Here is a 12,747-nt window from a genome sequence, read left to right on the forward strand (position 1 = left end):
CCATTCATGACAGTTCCATCCTCATGATCTAATTTCCTCCCAAAGGCCCACACCCCCACCTCCAAATACCATCACATTGAAGGTTAGGATTTCAACATATGAGTTTGGAGTGGACACATTCAGTCTATAACAGAAAATAACATGTCCCATATTCAATATGAAAATGATATAGCTCAGCCCAACACAGCAGGCCAGCAGCTAAACTGCCCTGAAGTCCAGTTCGCCAAGCTAGAGGCACTATAGATAGAAGCTTTAGGTTTGAACCCCAGAACCAACATTTTCTAGCATCTTGACCTTAGGCAAAACTAAATTTTTTTCAACCTCAGTTTTTCCTTTTCTAAAATTGAATTCATAAAAATGTCTCTATCACAGCTTTTGGTAAGAATTATGTAACATATGAAGGTGCTTAGCATCACACTTGGCATGTAATAAGCATCCAATAATTGATAGATATCATTAATCTTCCTCTGAGGTATATTTAACATAGAATCCTAGAATCAATGGGAAGTCTAGCTGTTTGAGACAAAGACAAGTTGCAATATTTTAAAGATTTTATTTATTAATTCATGAGAGACACACAGAGAGAGGCAGAGACACAGGCAGAGGGAGAAGCAGGCTCCCTGAAGGGAGCTTGACGTGGGACTTGATCCTGGAACCCTGGGATCACACCCTGAGCCAAAGGCAGATGCTCAACTGCTGAGCCACCCAGGCGTCCCAAGAATCACTGTTATTTTTGATGAGCAAGTTTTCTCAAATCTTGGATAGCTGAATGCGGTTCCCTCTCCCTAAAGCACTTTTACCCATTTCTTCACTTGCAGAGTTTATACTTTCTCTCCAGAGGTTGGCTTAAATGATGATTCCTCAGAAAGAATCCTTTTCTGACTCCAATAGGACCCTGAATTTTCTTTTTTTTTCTTTTTTTTAAGATTTTATTTATTTATTCATGAAAGACACAGAGAGAGAGAGACAGACAGACAGACAGAGGGCCCTGAATTTTCTTATTACTCCACTTAACTACACTTGAGCATGACTGTAATTACCTGTCTTCCCCACTGGAGATAAGCTCCATGGAGTTAGAGATCATGTCTGTTATGACCGACTTGGCATATCCTGATGGTGATGATTGAAGGCTTCTCAGGCATTCCTTCCCCAAATTTTTACTGCAATTTTTGAGGGAAGTAATCATCTTATTTAGTTCTATCAATCACTGGTGGAGAGATGTTCAAGTCTCCAAATATAATTGTGGTTTTGTCTATTTTTCCTTTTAGTTCTATCCGTTTTTGCTTCACATTTCTGTTCTCTGGTGCATACACATTTAGGATGACTAGCTCTTAGACAATTGACCCTTATATCTTTATGTAATGTCCTTCTCTGTCCTTGGTAATTTGCTTTGCTCTGTACTTTGTCTAATATTAAGATAGGCATACCAGTGTTCTTTTAATGTTTGCATTGCATCTTTTTCATCCTTTTATTTTCAACTTAAATAATTACATTTGAAGTTACTTTATTGTATTATATTATCATATTATACATTTATATGTTATCTATAAAGATATTTTATAATATATAATTATTATAATTAGATGCATTATATAATCTCTTAATATATTATTATATAATATATATTTATCAAAGTCAACTGGTATTGATAGTTTGAGTGAATTGTAGAAGCTTCATCTCCTTTACACCCCTTTACCCTTCCCTAATTATAATATAATCATGCTAAATATTTTCTCTATATTCATTGAGAACCACGCAAAAGAGCATTTTAATTTTTCTTCAACCATCAAACAAAACTCAAGAGGAGAAGGAAACGTATTGTGTTTATCCATATTTTTATCTATGTGTTCTTTCTGACTTCTTGGTCTTCCAAGAGTCCTTCTTTTTCCATTTTCTATTTGTTTCAAGAACTTCCATTAGCCATTCTTTTAGGTTAGGTCTGCCAGTAACAAATTCTCTTAGTTTCCCTTCATCTGTGAATGTCTTTAATTCCCCTTCAATAATGTGTCATTCTGTCTGACTGCTTTCAAGATCAAATCTGTCTTTGGTTTTCAGAAGACTGACTATGATATGTCTTTGCATGAATTTCTTTGGGCTTGATCCATTTGAGTTTTTTGGGTTTTTTTTGTTTTTTTTTTTTTTGATCCATTTGCGTTTTGATGAGTTTTTTCAACCCGTAGATTTATGGTTTTTGCCAAATGCTGGAAAGTTTTAGTCATTTTTAAAAAAATACTTTTCAGCCCTCCCTCCAACTCCGCTTCTGAGACTCAGATGACACAAATGTTAGATCTCTTTTCGTCCCACAGGTCCTTAAGGTTCTATTTATTTTTTCCAGGCTATTTTCTCTTTGTTGTTGAGATTGCATAGCTTTTATTGTTCAAGTTCACCAATTCTTCCCTCTGTCTCCCCCATTTTGCTGTTGAGCCTATCCATTGAGTTTTCTTTCTTTTGGTTGTATTTTTTGGTTCTAAATTTTTCATTTAGTTCTTCTTTATATCTTTATTGCTTTTTTTAGTCTTCCTATTGCTTTCCTGAAACTTCATGTTTTTCATTTTTTAAGAGTAAAAATTTGTAAATTTAAAATTTAAATTTAAATCTCTTGTCAGGGGATCCCTGGGTGGCGCAGCGGTTTGGCGCCTGGGATCGAATCCCACATCGGGCTCCCGGTGCATGGAGCCTGCTTCTCCCTCTGCCTGTGTCTCTGCCTCTCTCTCTTTCCCTCTCTGTGACTATCATAAATAAATAAAAATTAAAAAAAAAAAAAAACTCTTGTCAGGGATCCCTGGGTGGCGCAGCGGTTTAGCGCCTGCCTTTGGCCCAGGGCGCGATCCTGGAGACCCGGGATCGAATCCCACATCGGGCTCCCGGTGCATGGAGCCTGCTTCTCCCTCTGCCTATGTCTCTGCCTCTCTCTCTCTCTCTCTCTCTCTCTCTCTATGTGACTATCATAAATAAATAAAAATTAAAAAATAAAAATTAAAAAATAAAAATAAAACTCTTGTCAGATAATTTGCACCTGTGTCATCTCAGTGTTGGCATTTATTAATTGTCTCAGTATGAGATCTCCTTGGTTCTTAGTAAGACATGATTTTCACTTAAAGCTTGGACATTTTGTTCATTGTGTTATAAGACTCAGAATCTTATTAAATCTTGTATTTTGGAGACACCTGGGTGGCTCAGCAGTCGAGCGTCTGTCTGCCTTTGGCTCAGGTCATGATTCCGCAGTCCTGGGATCGAGTCCCACATCGGGCTCCCTGCATGGAGCCTGCTTCTCCCTCAGTCTCTGTCTCTGCCACTCTCTCTCTCTCTCTCTCTGTCTCTCATGAATAAATAAATAAAATATTTTTTTAAATCTTGTATTTTAGAAGGCCTCCTCTGACACCAAGCTGGTGGGTGGAAGGGATACTACCTTATTACTGTTCAGTGGGGGTGGAAGTCCAGGTTTTCCACTCAGCCTCCCGTGACACTGGGGGAAGGGAGGGAAGGGACTCATTACAACAGAGTGGGAGTAGAAGATTAGGTTCCTCAGTAGGCCTCTGTTAATTCCATCCTGGGTAAGGGGAGGGACACCTCATTATTGCTTCCCATGTGGCACCCACTGACACCTGTTGGGGGGTGGGGTGGAGGAGGGATTGGTACTATTGAGAAGCCATGAAAGTCTTCACTCTCTGCCAAGCCTCATCTGATACCACCCCAGCAAGGAGAGGGAGGAACACTGCATTAACACTAGGTAGGATTGGAATTCCAGGCTTCCCCACATGGGTCTCAACTGACACCATGTGGGAGGAGAGGTACTTATTGCCATCCTATAGGGATAGAAGTCCTGGTCTCCACTCAGCCTTCTATGATGCCTCCCAAGTGTAAAGAAGCTGGGGAGGATATACATTTTTCCAGTGTGGAAAAAGTGGCAGTCTAGGCTTTTCACTCAGCCTTTGCTAGCTAGGCTGTAGTTTCTTTGTAGAGTCCATGTTGTCAAAAAGTCTGTTTTGGTTGGCTGCCCCTTTCCTGGTCCTTCGACAGGAGAGTAGGCTTTTGGGGGGGGGGGGGGCTTTTTAAAAAATCTGTGTCCATTGGATTTCAGAGATGCTGGCTTTTCTAGTGTCCACTTTCAGATATATAAGGCAGAAAAACAACATAAAATTTATGACAGGGATCCCTGGGTGGCGCAGCGGTTTGGCGCCTGCCTTTGGCCCAGGGCGCGATCCTGGAGACCCGGGATCGAATCCCACATCGGGCTCCCGGTGCATGGAGCCTGCTTCTCCCTCTGCCTGTGTCTCTGCCTCTCTCTCTCTCTGTGACTATCATAAATAAATAAAAATTGAAAAAAAAATTTAAAAAAAATTTATGACAGTGAATTTTGGGGGTATCCTTGGTTTATCTGCCTTCTCTCCACCTTAGAGAGTCTTCTTATGATTGTTTATATGTAATATTCAGATATTTTATTTTAGTTAGCAGAGAGAATAGGGAAAATACATCTACTTCATCTTCCCAGAAGTAGAAGCCTCACTGCACTCTTTTTAGTGGTATTTTTACAAACAACATGTATAGTGTTTTTTGTCATTGCTCTACCCAGATCCCTTTAACTAGGTAATATACCCAATTCCCAGGTACCCAGATAGCTCAAAGCTGCCTCTTTCTCCGAGGAATTGCCCTGGGGCAAATGAGAGCTGTCCAAGTCTGCCTTGTACACCCCTACCGTGCTTCCTGCCAGGTCCAGAGCTCTGTCAATGCTGCAAAATTGTGCTCTAAGGCTTCCCCATGAGACTACAGCTAGTCTGTAGCTGAGACCACACTCAATATGTTTATGCTTTCTGATTTGTCCATCTTTTCTTTTACGGTTAATGCTGTTTGAATACTTGTTATCTCCTAACCCTCCTCTCACCTCTCCACAAACTTTTTCTGAGTTAATCATCTGATTCTTATGTTTTACTCCTTCCATTTTTACTTTTTTTTTTAAGATTGTATTTATTCATTAATGAGAGACAGAGAGAGAGAGAGGCAGAGACACAGGCAGAGGGAGAAGCAGGCTCCACGCAGGGAGCCTGATGTGTGACTCGATCCAGGGACTCCAGGATCACACCCTGAGCCAAAGGCAGACGCTCAACCACTGAGCCACCCAGGCATCCCACTCCTTCCATTTTTAAAATTTGTTACTGTGATGTCAAGGTAGACAGAGCTAATCTCAACTTACTTCAACTCCCTGAGCCTCAACGACTTCATCAGCAAAGTGGGAGTCATGTACCCTGGCTCACATATCAGTGGAGGTCTATAAGGACAAACACTTATAGACACTGGCACAGGGTTTGGAATCTATTGAGAAGCAATGGATAGGAGCAATTTTTTATATGTATTTCCAGAAAGGAGGTGGGCGGGAATGAGTAAAATAGATGAAGGAGATTAAGAGTACATTTATCATGATAAGCACTGAATAATGTATAGAATTGTTGAATCACTATAATGTACACCTGAAACTAATGTATGCTAATTGTACTGGAATTGAAAATAAATAAATAAATAAATAAATAAATAAATTTTTGACATTATACATCATTTTCTCTGTCTAAATACTACTTAAAACACAGCCAGGAATTGTTGTTTGTTCCCTTGTGCCTCCATCTTACTCCTTTCCTCTTGGCCTGGCTCAGGTCAGAGCACATCTCACTCCTTTCAACTACACTCTCCATGTCTCTTCCTCACCTTTCTCTGCCACACCTTGGTTGTGATCTTAGGCAAGATCATAGATCACATATGAATTAGAAAATAGAGAGAGGGTTGAGGGGGACATGCAGAGAATAGTGAAAGCTCTTGTGGAATATAAGTCTATGGGTTGGACAAAGACACTTGGAGAGAGAAAGAAAGGGACTCTACGGACAAATTATTTTTAGTATTTCTACAATGTATAAGCCTCTAAACAAAGAGTAAAGATATATAAAACAAAATTGACAGAATTAAAAGGAAAAACAAAAATATCTACCAACAAACTAAGAGACTTTATTATAACTCTCTAAGGAACTGATAGATCAAACAGACAAGGTCATCAGGATATAAAATGAACAAGCTTCACTTAAATATATATGATATGTAATTCAAATAATAAGAAAAACACTTCTTTGTTTCAAGTTTTCATTTAAATGCTAGTTAGTTAACATATGTATAATACTAGTTTAAAGAGTAGAATTTAGTGATTCATCACTTACATACAGCACCCAATGCTCATGACAAGTGCCTCCCTTAATACCCATAACCCCTTTAGCCCATCTCCTACCAACCTCCCTCCATCAATCCTCAGTTTGTTCTCTATAGTTAAGAGTCTGTTTTATGGTTTGCCTCTCCGCCCCCCCCGATGTTCATCTGTTTTGTTTCTTAAATCCCACTTATGACTGAAATCATATGGTTACTTGTCTTTCTCTGACTAAGCATAATACATTCTAGTTCCATCCACATCATTGCAAATGGCAAGATTTTGTTATTTTTTATGGCTGAGGAATAGTCCATTGTGTGTGTGTGTGTGTGTGTGTGTGTGTGTGTGTGTATCACAATCTCTTTATCCATTCATTAGTCAATGAAGATTTGGGCTTTTTCCATAATTTGGCTATTGTCGATAATGCTATGAACATTGGGGTGCATGTGTCCCTTCAAATCAGTATTTTTGTATACTTTGGGTAATGTCTAGCAGTGCACTTGGACTTTGTTCATATAACAATGTAACATTTATGATAATTATCTATAAGCTAAGCCAGAATGGAAGCTCAACAAATACCGAAGAAAACATACCCACTGACCTCATTCCCTGACTGTAATGTTATAAAGTAAGAAGTAAAGGGGAAAACATTTTTTTCTTTCTCCTCCCAAAAATCTCATTTTTTGGAAAGTAAAACCATACTTCTAAGCAATTTCATGGCTTAAAGAAAAAGCCACAATGGAAAATACAAAACACTTATATTTAAAATGTTGATCTATACTGAAAGCAAAGTGTGTGGAATGAGGCTAAAATGGTACCCAAATTAAAGATTTAGCCAGCCATTAGAAATGACAAATACCCACTATTTGCTTTGACATGGAGGGACCTGGAGGGTATTATGCTGAATGAAATAAGTCAATCGGAAAAGGACAAACATTATATGGTCTCATTCATTTGGGGAATATAAAAATTAGTGAAAGGAAATAAAGGGAAAGGAGAGAAAATGAGTGAAAATATCAGTGAGGGTCACAAAACATGAGAGACACCTAACTCTGGGAAATGAACAAGGGGATAGTGGAAGGGGAAGTGGGCGGGAGGTTGGGGTGACTAGGTAATGGGCACTGAGGGGGGTACTTGGTGGGATGAGCACTGGGTGTTATGCTATATGTTGGCAAATTGAACACCAATAAAAAATAAATTTATAAAAAATAATAATAAAAAAAAATAAAATAAATTTTAAAAAAGATTTAGCCTTAAACATAAATCATAGAAAAAGAAAGAAGGTTCTAATTCTAGATGACCAACTTAAGATTTAGAGAAAAAATAGCAAAATAAATGCAAAGAAATAGTAAGAAGTCATGGTAAAGATGAGGAGAAATTGAAAAAGCAAAAAACAAAGAAACAACAGAGATCAATCAAAAAACAGTTCTTTGAGAAGAACAATAAACAAGGTTTTCAAGAAAAAAGAATAAAAAAAACATTTTGAGTAATTAAAAGAGAGAATACTTACAGAGTTTGTTAGTAATATATTTTTTTTCTATTTAAAGAAAAAGAAGCTACATTTCAGAGAAGTTCTGGAACTTGCTCAAGTAAGTATCTTTGAGATTCAAACACTGGGCATAGTTTTGTGAGACCATTTGGGATGCGATGCTGAACTTGCATGTACTTAGAGTCCTGAGGTTTTCTCTAAGCAATATCCAAACTTAAGTAATAGAGAATAGAGCTGGTGTTATCTGAGAAAGACCTTTGGAGGTGGGGCAGTAACCTTGACTAAAAATGCTTACACATAACTCTTGAGGACTTTCTGTGGGAGGTTCTGTGCTTAGTACTTCACTGCTATAACTCCTGCCTTGTTTGTTTTCTTCCACTCTAGCTCTCCACTAGAACATAAGTTCCAAAAGGACAAAGTCTTTGTGTATTTTGTTCATTGATGTACTCCCATTGCCTAGAATAGTTTTTAGCAAATAGTAGGTGCTCTATGAATATTTGTTTAATGAATGAATATAGATTACTCTGGGGCTGTTATTATCGTAGTTTTACTTGAGCCTTAATTAGCTGACATGACTTGTTCAGAGTCACTCCTCAAGGAGGCGACTGAATCTACTTCCAGTCCAGAGATTTTAACTATGTATATATGAAGGAAAGAGAGGAGAATAAATTTGAGGTTGGAAGAGACAACCCTCCCCTATTTCCTGACCTTTTCAGGCATCCTTATATAAGAGTTGTCATTCAGTGGTACATATGGTGATTCCGGGATCTCCTCAATCTGACTCATGATGATCCAAAGTAGTTTCATGGTTATTCCAACATGATTTATAGTTGATGGTCCATGGAAACCAGTTACTGGTGGTTGCACCATGATCCATTGTAACCCATGGTTATCATTGATCCATTGGGATCTATGATGATTCACTGTTATCTGATTAAAGGTGTTCCATGACAGCAATGAAAATGTCACTTTCTACCTTTGCACTTTATCCTGGGACAGACAGGTGCAATTTTTAAATTCATGATATCAGTTACATGATGTCATGGTGAAAAAGATAATGCATTTGCCTGTTTTCAATAAGAGGAATAATTCTCATGCTTAATTCTGTTTGCCCTGGGTGTTCTGTGGTAGAGATGGAAATGGTATGTGCAGATGGTGTGTATCTCTTTTGTGTTAGAGGAGTTAGAGGGTGGAAAGTTGGAGCTAGACTGATTAGCAATTAACTTCAAAATATAGCAAAATTTCTCAGATTTGATATTAAAGTGAACAAAGTGGCCTGCAAAATTTAATAGGAACTATGATAAAAATTTTGTGGGAAAACAAAAACACATAGACACACTCCACAGGCATAAGTCATTCAGAAAAAATATATGTTTTGTGTTTGGAAAGAAGAATATACACACAGACACACATAAACAAAGCAGTTGTTTTCCATTGTGCATAAGGAAAGTTTAGAGTTATATATATGAGTGCATATAACAGAGAAACCCATCAGGAAAGGCTCCTGTGATGAAGTATTTGAACTGAAACCTGAAAGATTAGTATAAATTAATTAGGAGAAATTGAAAGAGAAAAGAACATTCCAGGCAAAGGACCAACATGAGCAAAGGCTCTTGTTTTAACAGAACCTTGAAGAATTCTAGAAACTTAAGCAAGGTCAACATGCTGGAGAGTAGTAGGAGAAGTTGGCAAAAGATGATGGTGAGAGGTAGAAAAGGGCTTGATCATGCACAGCCTTACAAGCCCTGATGTTGGAGTTCTATTCTTTGGGCATTGAAAAAACACATTTCAGTTTGTTTTTAAAAGATGGCCCTGGGTCTTATGAGAGGAGAAAAAAGAAAGGAATGTAAAGGAGCAAAAGGAAGGAAATGGGTTGTACAACTATTGGCATCCTCCATTCAAGAAATATTGGTGACTTTTGGTAACAGTGGAAATGGTGAAAATTATTCATCTGTGTAGTACATCTATATTGAAGGCAAATTGCTTATGGAGCCAATAAAGGGTGCAAGGGAAAGAGGTTGAAGATAAATCCAAAAGCCCTGGAGCCCTTAGCATAATTCAGCTGTGCATGCCGTTTTGATCTTACCATGTCTGCCAAGCTTTTACATTGTTTTAAAGATTTGTTTGTTTGTTTGTTTGTTTGTTTGTTTGTTTGAAGGGGGAGGAAGGGCAGATGGAGAGAGAATCTCAAGTAGACTCAACACTGAGCAAAGAGCCTGACTTGGGGCTCCATCTCAGGACCCTGAGATCATGACCTGAGCTGAAACCAAGAGTCAGACGCTTAACCAACTGAACCATCCAGGCACCCCTGACCTGTTATATTTTACATTAATTTGCTTAAATTTAAACATTTCTATGCCTACAAAGGCCAGAAAAATAGCATAAATGAGTAAAGTGCAATGAGTAGAGATGATGAAAACTTATAGTTTTCTCCCTTGGATATTGCAATCAATTGTTAACCCCTAATAGCTACTCAGATCTTCTGGTATAGTGACAAAATTCCAAAATTTTATCTAGTCCTATGGCCATCCAAAACACAGACTAACAATTAGAGTTTGATCAAGAAGACAGAATGGTATGAATGATGAAGAACGAGAGATTTATTACAGATATTGGACTTTATTGTGGGATATGGTGAAGGCTGCTTTTACCTCTGCTTCAGTGGTGGGTTTGAAGTCACTACAAGTCAGCAGGTCTGGCAGTTGGGAAAGGAGACTGCATGTGAAACAGGGAAAATCGAGGATAAATAGGAACCTGCCAAGACACAATGGAGCCCATAAGTCAAACAAAAAATCTTATCTGTTTCTTACTGCCTCCTCCCGATGGGAAAACTAGCAAAAGAAAAGAAAACAAAACAAAACCTGGACCCATTTTAACCCACCATTTAGACTATATATCTTTTCATTCTTTGCAGTTATGTACAGCATGTGATAGCCAACAAGCTCTTTGATGTTCATAATGCATCCACATGAGGATTTTTCCCCTATCTTCTCTTGAGGTTTCACAGCTTCCAGAATCTAAGTATTGAATTAATCCATTCTGGAAAATTCTTAGATATTATATTTAAAATACTGCCCAACTATACTTGTCTCTCTCCTTCAGAGCTCCAATTAGAAGTATATTATACTTTACTGCTCTATTCCTCCTGTCTCTTAATCCCTCCTCTCACCCTTCCTCCCTGGGAAAAAGAGGATATTTCCAGCACCTTGGATGACACAGTAGGATCTTGGAATTATCTCTTCCCATAAAGTATATTATGTTCTTTAAGACAAATTTTCAATAAACTATTTGGACTTGAAAATTTTGAGTCATTCAGTTATTCAGGGTCATCTTTAAACAGTGATTTAAGGCTTTCTTAAAGTATTTTGTTGTCCATAAAAGTTTTCATTGATGGAAGCCCATCCATCTTTTTCATAAATGAGAGAAAAGAAAAAGACTACGTTAATCTCTACAGTTATTCAACAAATTGTCTCCTTTCAAAGTTACCTTCTCAGAGCCTTCCTTAACCATCCTTTCTAAATTTCATCCACTAGCTCAGTAATCTCTTTTTCATCCTCAGCTCTATTTCTTTCATAACACTTATAACTCTCTGAAATTGTTACCTGAAACTAGATTTGCTTCTTGGTGATGTCAAGCTAAAAGACACAACAAAGCCAAAGAATAGGAAAAGGAAGGATTTTACTTGCAACAAGTAAAAGAGAACTATTGCCCAAAGCAGTGTCTCCCTGAATGACAGAATTGGGGAAGGTTTTTTATTCTTCTTTTTCCCCCCATCTTTATAAAAGTATTTATTTATTTATTTATTTCATTTAAATTCAGTTAATTGATATATAGTGTATTATTAGTTTTAGAGGTAGAGTTCAGTGATTCATCATATAATATCCAGTGCTCATTATATCACGTGGTCTCCTTAATGCCCATCACCCAGTTACCCCACCTCCCCACCCGCCTTCCCTCTAGCAGCCCTCAGTTTGTTTCCTATGATTAAGAGTCTCTGTGACTATCATAAATAAATAAAGAAAAAAATATTTTTAAAAAAAAGAGTCTCTTATGATCGTCTCCCTCTCTCATTTTGTCTTATTTTATTTTTCCCTCCCTTCCCCTATGATCCTCTGTTTTGTTTCTTAAATTCCATACAACTGAAATCATATCATATTTGTCTTCCTCTAATCAGAGGAAGACTTATTTTGCTTAGCATAATACCCTGTAGTTCCATCCACATTGTTGCAAATGGCAAGATTTCATTTTTTTTAAGATTTCATTTTTTGATGGCTGAATGATATTCCATTGTGTGTGTGTGTGTGTGTGTGTGTGTGTGTGTGTGTTACATCTTCTTTATCCATTCATCTGTCAATGGACATCTGGGCTTTTTCCTTAGTTGGGCATTGCACATTGCTGCTATAAACATTGGGATACAGGTGCTCCTTTGGATGACTATGTTTACATCCTTTAGGTAAATACCCACCAGTGTAATTGCTGCGTCATAGCGTAGCTCTATTTTTAGCTTTATGAGGAAACTCCATGCTGTTTTCCAGAGTGGTTGTACCAGCTTGCCTTCCCACCAGCAGTGTAAGAGGGTTCCCCTTTCTCCACATCCTCACCAACATTTATTTCATAACTTGTTAATTTTCACCATTCTGATTAGTGTGAAGTGGTATCTCATTGTGGTTTTGGTTTGTATTTCCCTAATGCTGAGTAATGTTGAACATTTTTTCATGCATCTCTTAGTCATTTGTATATCTTCTTTGGAGAAATGTCTATTCATGTCTTCTACCCATTTCTTGACTGAATTGTTTGTTTTTGGGTGTTGAGTTTGATAAGTTCTTTATAGATCTTGGATACTAGCCCTTTATCTGATAAGACATTTGCAAAATCCTCTCTCATTTTGTAGGTTGTCTTTTGGGTTTGTTGACTACTTCCTTTGCTGTGCAAAAGTTTTTTGTCTTGTTGAATTCTAGAATTGGGGAGGTTTTAAGCCAAAGGTGCATGCATATTCATGAAGGGCTTAGCAAAGGAGAGGTCAGTATAGAATTGGGGCAAAAGTTGACCAGAGTCCATGTCCTAGTTGGTTGAAGTC

General features: G+C 37.8%; 1 protein-coding gene across 1 annotated transcript in view; it reads left to right on the forward strand.

Annotated features, from left to right (window-relative positions):
* FBXO40 (F-box protein 40) overlaps nucleotides 1–12,747 on the forward strand; it is a 58,244-nt gene that overhangs the window by 140 nt on the left and 45,357 nt on the right. The window contains exon 2 of the mRNA XM_038582988.1: nucleotides 7,729–7,770. The gene's annotated coding sequence lies outside the window, so the exon portion shown is untranslated. The remainder of the gene's footprint in view (nucleotides 1–7,728; nucleotides 7,771–12,747) is intronic.

Source organism: Canis lupus, chromosome 33 (assembly GCF_011100685.1).
Source record: "Canis lupus familiaris isolate Mischka breed German Shepherd chromosome 33, alternate assembly UU_Cfam_GSD_1.0, whole genome shotgun sequence".
NCBI classification, from domain to species: Eukaryota; Metazoa; Chordata; class Mammalia; order Carnivora; family Canidae; genus Canis; species Canis lupus.